Raw genomic sequence first — 7326 nt, 5'->3', positions numbered from 1 at the left:
AAACTCCAAATACGCCTCGCAGAAGAAACCCAGGAAACACTGCAGCTGAATAAACAGAATATCTAACTGCTTTCATTGATTCAACATGACTAATAAACACATGACTACGACAGTAGATGGTTTTTCTGAGTTCGTCTTATTATAATGTTTATTATAAAGTATATAATAATGCAATACTAATCAACATAGCCTTTATCACTGCTTAGAATACTATGAAATATGTTGCATGGCTTATTCTGTGTAAGATGCCACAACATCTCACAGAAGGATTTATTTCAAACACTCGACTGACGTTATGAAGTGAGTTTGGAGTAAAAACATGTTATTAAATGTGGTATTTTCACATGCTTTCAGATGGAGCAGCATTTACTACACAGAGCCGTAGTTCACTGACAAGCTAAGCAAACAGCTTTTATAATCACAGAACAATTTCTGCACTTTTTAATTATCGTAGCTTGTCAGTGAACCACAGCTCTGTGTACTAAATGCTGCTCCATCTGAAAGCACGTGCTGGAGATTTACTACTAATCACAGAACCAGCTTTACTTACAAGATAAGCATGACAATCACATTTGATTAATTGTGCAGCCCTAGTTATCACTATTAGAAGATCTGGCATCTTTCAAATAATCTCAGATGTATTAAGCGAGGTAAGAAGAATGGGCCCATGCATTTGCCTCTCTCGTTATTTACACTATATGCTCAAATCAGTGGGCGGGACTAAACAGGCAGTGATGCAGAAGCAGGTGCTGATCTTCATCTGCAGAGGCGGTGTTTAGCCACACTATTATGTCACAAAGTGGCACATTCCACAACCTGTCATTTTGGCAGATTGGCTTCAATATAAACTTTGTTTTTAGATTTACAAGAAAGTTTTGAGTTCTGAAACTTACAGGATGTTTTTATAGTACAATGACCTCTTATATGTCAAAAGATCAAGGGAATTTAAGGAATTCAAGGTCGGTAATTCTGATAAGCTGTCAGACACGGGCGGGCTAGGGTCTGAGCGTCTTGGGCAAGTGCAAGGCTCTAGCCACAGCTATGCACAGCTGGCGCATCAGACAGCTTGCTCACATAAGCACAAATCAGTACTGTTAGAATAGTAGCTAGTATTACAACAACAGCATATCTTGATTCTGTGAGATGCCAATGTTACTCACTTGTCGATCTGAAACAAAGAAACCTTGGCGTCCTTTTCAGGTCTTCCCGCTCTCTAATGGCGCTTTTCCACTGCGGTACGGCTCGGCTAGTTTGCGTTTCCACTGCAGTTTAGCATAGCTTTAGAGTGGGCGGGATTATTTACATGTCGTTATAGTTGCGCCGCCTCTACTGCCACAACTTCTACAAAAAAAATCCGCTCCTCTGCTATCAACGAGAGGAACGTCTGTACTTCCACAACAGACAATGAAACGTTTTGGTTGTTAAAAAAGTGCGCTCGTTCAAAACAGTTGGGTTCGATCATTTCCTGGCTGTGCTGATTTAAATCTAGCGGTTCTGTTGTGTTTGTGTCACAAGTTCAGTGATGCAGGTAGTGACGATTCTCTCCGGCTAATCCGTAATCAGCTCAGCAGAAACACGTCACGTTTTGGCAAGGGTACGGTTCACTTGGAACCTCAACCGAGGTGGTACTAAAAAGAAAAGTACCAGGTACTGTACCCAGTGGAACCAACTCCAAAAAAGTGAAACGTACCGAGCCGTACCATGCAGTGGAAAACTCCATAATGTCTCTCTATCCCTGGAAACGGTTTTAGTTCTTGTCTGATCGTAAATCCTTCTTTTTCCAATGATATTTCATTCATTCATTCATTCATTCATTCATTTTACATATCTCCGGCTTTCTCACTCTCTCTCTCCTCCGCATCGTGAGCATTATAATTGCTGATTAGCTACAAGAGTGGATGCTTCTTTGGATCGCTTTTCCCCCTGTTTACACAACCAGGGCTATGTAGAAAAAAAAACTATTTTTCCAGCATACACACAGAATAGACAGCTGGCAAATATTAACAAAATAGTTTGAGTGTTGATTTCAATCGCTTACTGCACCTTTAAGGCCAACACTTTTTAACTTACAATGGGAAATCATGATTGTTTAGCTTTGCTGCACCTCTGCTGCGTTGCAGCGTGAAATCACAAGTAATCTGTAATTATTTTAGTAGGCTATGATACTGCCACACTGAGTAATTACTAATTGGGAAAATGTGCGTCCGGTTTTTGATATTTGCATTTTGTTACATAAACACTTAACAAGTAACAGTTACTTGTTAGGTAACCAGTCTAGAGTTGTCATTACCTTTTAGTGCCAGCTCGTAAAACACACGCACACGCACACACAAGGAGAGAGTGAGGTTGTGTGAGATAGCATGTGTGAGACACATTCAGTAGTTTTTGAAGACTTGAGAAATTTGCTTCATATGGTGGCTTAAAAATCTTAATCACATTAAAAATGAATATAGCTGATGTAGCACCTGTGGACATGTTTATGTTACAAAATGAACGAGTGATTTTGACCAAATCTTCCATTTAAGCTGACCAAATCTAAGACCCGACTGACAGATGTTTTTGTACCCTGATATACTAATAATTTGTTACAATAAAATGTTTTATATTAAAATAATTTTACATATAAAAATAGTTACGGATACAATATTTTTTAAGTAGCTATTCAGAGGTAATAAAAAAACTTAAATGACGTCTGTGGAGGGAAGACCTCTGTGTTTCCTTCTATCATCCACTAGATGGTGCTCTTGGAACTGGTTTTGTTTTTTGTGTCCAAGAGCACCTGTCTGGAAGTGGACTTGGTATGTTTCCCTGTTTACGATAGGCCTATTTTGGGTTTTCAGTTGGTCTCTCACTGATTTTGACCTATGGTTTTCCAAGTACTGTTTTCCAAAGCTGTGAAAAGAGTTGAGTGCAGAGTCCATTAATAAACTAACCAACACTATTTATTACTGTGAAAAAATAATTGGACATTATCTATGAGGCATTGCCTCTTTGTGATGCACAGTATACTCACTGGCTGCTATCTGCTCTGGTATGGCTTAAGAGGAATTTAGCAAATGTGCTACATACTCATTTTTCCAAGTGCTTTTAAGTGACATTTAGGCTGTGTGATGTGTGATGACAACATGATTTCCATAAATGTTCAATAAATACTTACATTTACTATTATTAATAATCAGAACAATTCTTCCGTCAATAAGGAATGAGGTGCCACAGATTTTAAAAGGGCTTTGAAAGCAGCTCATTAACTATCTGCTTAATAAATGCTTTTAAGCTCAGTGTACAGTTGCAAATAACAGCTTGTTACTCATTTCTCTCCTGAACTGTCACATTCCAAAGGTTGTTATTTCTTTTACACTGCTTATACTGCATACTTTTTCTCAAGGCAAAACAACAGAATTACTCAGCCAAAGACAATCAGATATCAAATATTCCTAGTTTTATATATACAGTACAGGCCAAAATTTGGAAACATTACTATTTTTAATGTTTTTGAAAGAAGTCTCTTCTGCTCATCAAGCCTGCATTTATTTGATCAAAAATACAGAAAAAACAGTAATATTGTGAAATATTATTACAACTTAAAATAATAGTTTTCTATTTGAATATACTTAAAAAATATATATATATAATTTATTCCTGTGATGCAAAGCTGAATTTTCAGCATCATTACTCCAGCCTTCAGTGTCACATGTAACATCCAGTCTATCACATGATCATTTAGAAATCATTCTAATATTCTGATTTATTATGAGTGTTGGAAACAGTTCTGCTGTCTAATATATTTGATGAAAAAAAAACTGACCCCAAATTACTGACCAGTAGTGTATATTGTTATTACAAAATATTTTTATTTTAAAAACATAGCTTCCTTTTTTTTTTTTTTTTTTTTACTTTTATTCATCAAAGTATCCTAAAAAAGTATCACATGTTCTGAAAAAATATTAAGCAGCAGAACTGTTTCCAAAAAAGATAATGAATCATCATATTAGAATGATTTCTAAAGGATCATGTGATAATGATCCTAAAAATTCAGCTTTGCATCACAGAAATAAATGATAATTTAAAGTATAATAAATTTAAAAACAATTATTTTAAATTGTAATAATTTATGCAGTTCAGGATCATTTAGTTAGTTCATTTACTAGGTGTATATATATATATATATATATATATATATATATATATATATATATATATATATATATATATATATATATATATATATATATATATATATAATGATCCTGAACTGCATAAATTATGGGCTGTGTCATGACAAGAGGTTGAGGAATGATTGAAAAAAATGTGTGCAGAGAGCACAAGAACATCCAGAACCTTTTATTTTAATGAAACCTATTAGCACATCCTTATTTAAAAAAAAACACACACACATTGGTATTGTTCAACTGTTTAAACTGTTTAAACTCTTTTCCTCAGTATTTTAATTATCTGTATTTTCTCAAAGTTTTAGATTTAAAATAACAATGTTTCCTAAACAAATGTTCCTTAAGTGTATGCACGTCTGTGATGGAAACAAAATTCTATTAAATGTTCAGAAAATAGCCTGAATGATATTGAACAGCTTACGGGAACCATAACTCTCATCTTAACCTTTTTACCTTTTAATGTGCCTTTAGCTATTATTTATTTACAGAACAATTTGTTAAATAATAGTAAATAAATAACTTTTACAAAAGCCACATGCTATGTAAAAGTTATTTATTCTTGTTCCTAAAGCTTGTATTAAAGCCAGTTTTCAGTATTTAGGAAGCAATCTAGTGGATGCTGGAGGCATGACTAATACATTCTGTTCCAGATCTGATCTCAGTAGGTGCTTTGGATAATGTAATTTCGTTTATCGTTTATCATCTAATTTTGCGAGTTACTGTCAAATAACTCCAAAGCCATTTTATTATGTCCATGGCTGCGTTTCCCAAAGCATCGTAAGCCTATGTAGATCGTAGATCCAATGCCACCAATGGCCTCTACGATCAATTTACCTCACGATGCTTTTGAGAAACAGCCCAGGTTCTTCAGCATATGTCAGCAACTGTACAAGCACTGCAGTACCACTAGATGTCACCAGATCATTTACAATTTAATTACAACATGGTAACAAGAGACAAGAACAAGATACCTTTTGAAGGTTGTGGCTTTTTACCCCTAATACATATACCTATTATGAAAAACAATGAATTGAATTAAATTAAGTATTTTCAGGAAGTGTATTACTTTAAAATAACAATAATAGGCCTAATTAAAAAAAAAATCCTGTCTTCCACAACTTACCTCATCTTTTCACTAAACCAACAAACTCCAGCTATAAGGTTTCTAGCTAATATCATGAGTATTTTTTTTATTTACTTTGGTTTCCACAATATTTTAATAACGCTTAGGCATTATAATAACGACATGCTATATTTATTTATCATTAAGCGTAGGATCTGGGAACACAGGACATCATCTTGGCAGTTAGAACATCAACAAAATATTCTATCGACCAAATATTATTTATTCAAAACCAAGAGGGATGAAATACACAGACAGTTAATTATACTGTGGAAAAAAAGAACACACACACACACACACACACACACAAATGCGGATTTTGTTTTGGATACGTGTTTTTGAAACCAAGCAATGCTTACAGTTGCCTCAAAGTGCACCACATGACACGGACAAGCTCTGCAGCCAAGGAACTTGTAATAAAACACTCACAGTTATTATGTTTGTCATCCGGCTGGCTCATATTGTAACTGACAGGTGAAACTAAGACATGTAGATTTAACATTTCCTGGCTTAAACTAAAGCTATAACATGCTTTGATCAGACCTTGAGATTTTATGTGTCACACTAATCAAATGCAGATAATACTAATATTTAAATTAGGTCACTGCCAAAGTCCTGGGAAACGTTTTGTATAAAGTTAGTATGGCCAATGCCAAAAGTTAACCATAAGGCTACAATATTCTCTTCTAGAGTTACATTAGAAAATTATGGAGAATAGAAACGCAATGGCAATTGCACCGATTTGAAAATTATGAAATAATGAAAATTACACCGATCTGATAGGCTACTAATAAACTTTAATCTGGTGATCTTGTGGGCTTCCTCCAGTTTCCTCATACTGGCTGTTTTGCACCATGTGAATTATCTTCATAATCGGATCTTCATACGTTCTATAATTATTGGGTTATGCGCAGCTTAATTAAAGCCATCCATGATTTGACGGATAATAAAAGGCTAAACAACATCTATACAGAAAGTGTAGATTCATTTGCGATTCGTCGCAATGATTAGGCTATACACAAATTTGTTCTATAATAATGATTGGTTTTGCCAAATGCAAATAAAACTAAATAAAATGGAACGAATTATTAAAGTCGAAACCAATTAAAATAGAAAAAAGCTACTTCGAAAGATCGAGTGTTCGCTACAGGCTCCTTTATACGATACTCCCTCTCTCTAAACAGTATGCAATAATTGATCTCGGCGGATGTGCACATACATGTGTGTGTTTTGTGTGGTTCAAGTCTCTTGCAGAAGAGGTCGCACGTGCACCTCCGCCACAGAGAGAAAATCCTCCAGTCAGTCTCGCGTGTCTCACTTCTATGGAAATGAATTCCGTGTAGTCTGCCTCGCGCCACCGCCGTTCGGAAATTGAATGGGATATAGATTGTGATCCCGGAGGGAAATCGCAACACCTGTTTTGTCTAATAATAGTCTTTCTTTCCTTTATTCTGTAATCCATTGTCTCCTTGCGCAGATCACCTTTCAACAGTAACCTTGTATTAAATTAACACCCTCTACTGTTAATCAGACCTTTCATGGCCTAGAAAGTTGTGACATTTTCCATCTCGGCAAGGGTTTGTGGTGACACTGGCAGGCTATCAATGCGCGGCTGAATTTGTAATTCATATCCGGTTACAGAGTCTTTACATCTAATCATACACCTACAAACGCGTTCCCTTTTCTTTATACTAAATCCCAATATTCATTGGAATCTGGTTTTTTTTTTTAGGGTGGGATTTAATATATTGTTTGCTTATGTCAAAATAATGTTTTCCTGGGCAACTGGACTAGTCACATCACGCCTGGTCAGTTCTGGATATCCATAAGGTTACAAAATAGCCTACAAACTGGGCCATTTTTTATTTATGCCTCCTGCGACTTGGTATTCAGCAAAACTCAGAAGTGATTTAGGGGCAAGAGAAAGTTTCTAACAACTATGTCACCTGATTTGGATTGAAAGAACTTGGGGGGGGGGGGGGGTTCTTTCTCCCCACCCCCACAGAGAGGAAGACCGCCCACACCACAGACAGT

This window comes from Cyprinus carpio, chromosome A5, assembly GCF_018340385.1.
Source record: "Cyprinus carpio isolate SPL01 chromosome A5, ASM1834038v1, whole genome shotgun sequence".
NCBI classification, from domain to species: Eukaryota; Metazoa; Chordata; class Actinopteri; order Cypriniformes; family Cyprinidae; genus Cyprinus; species Cyprinus carpio.
Note: the sequence above shows the minus strand (reverse complement) of the source record.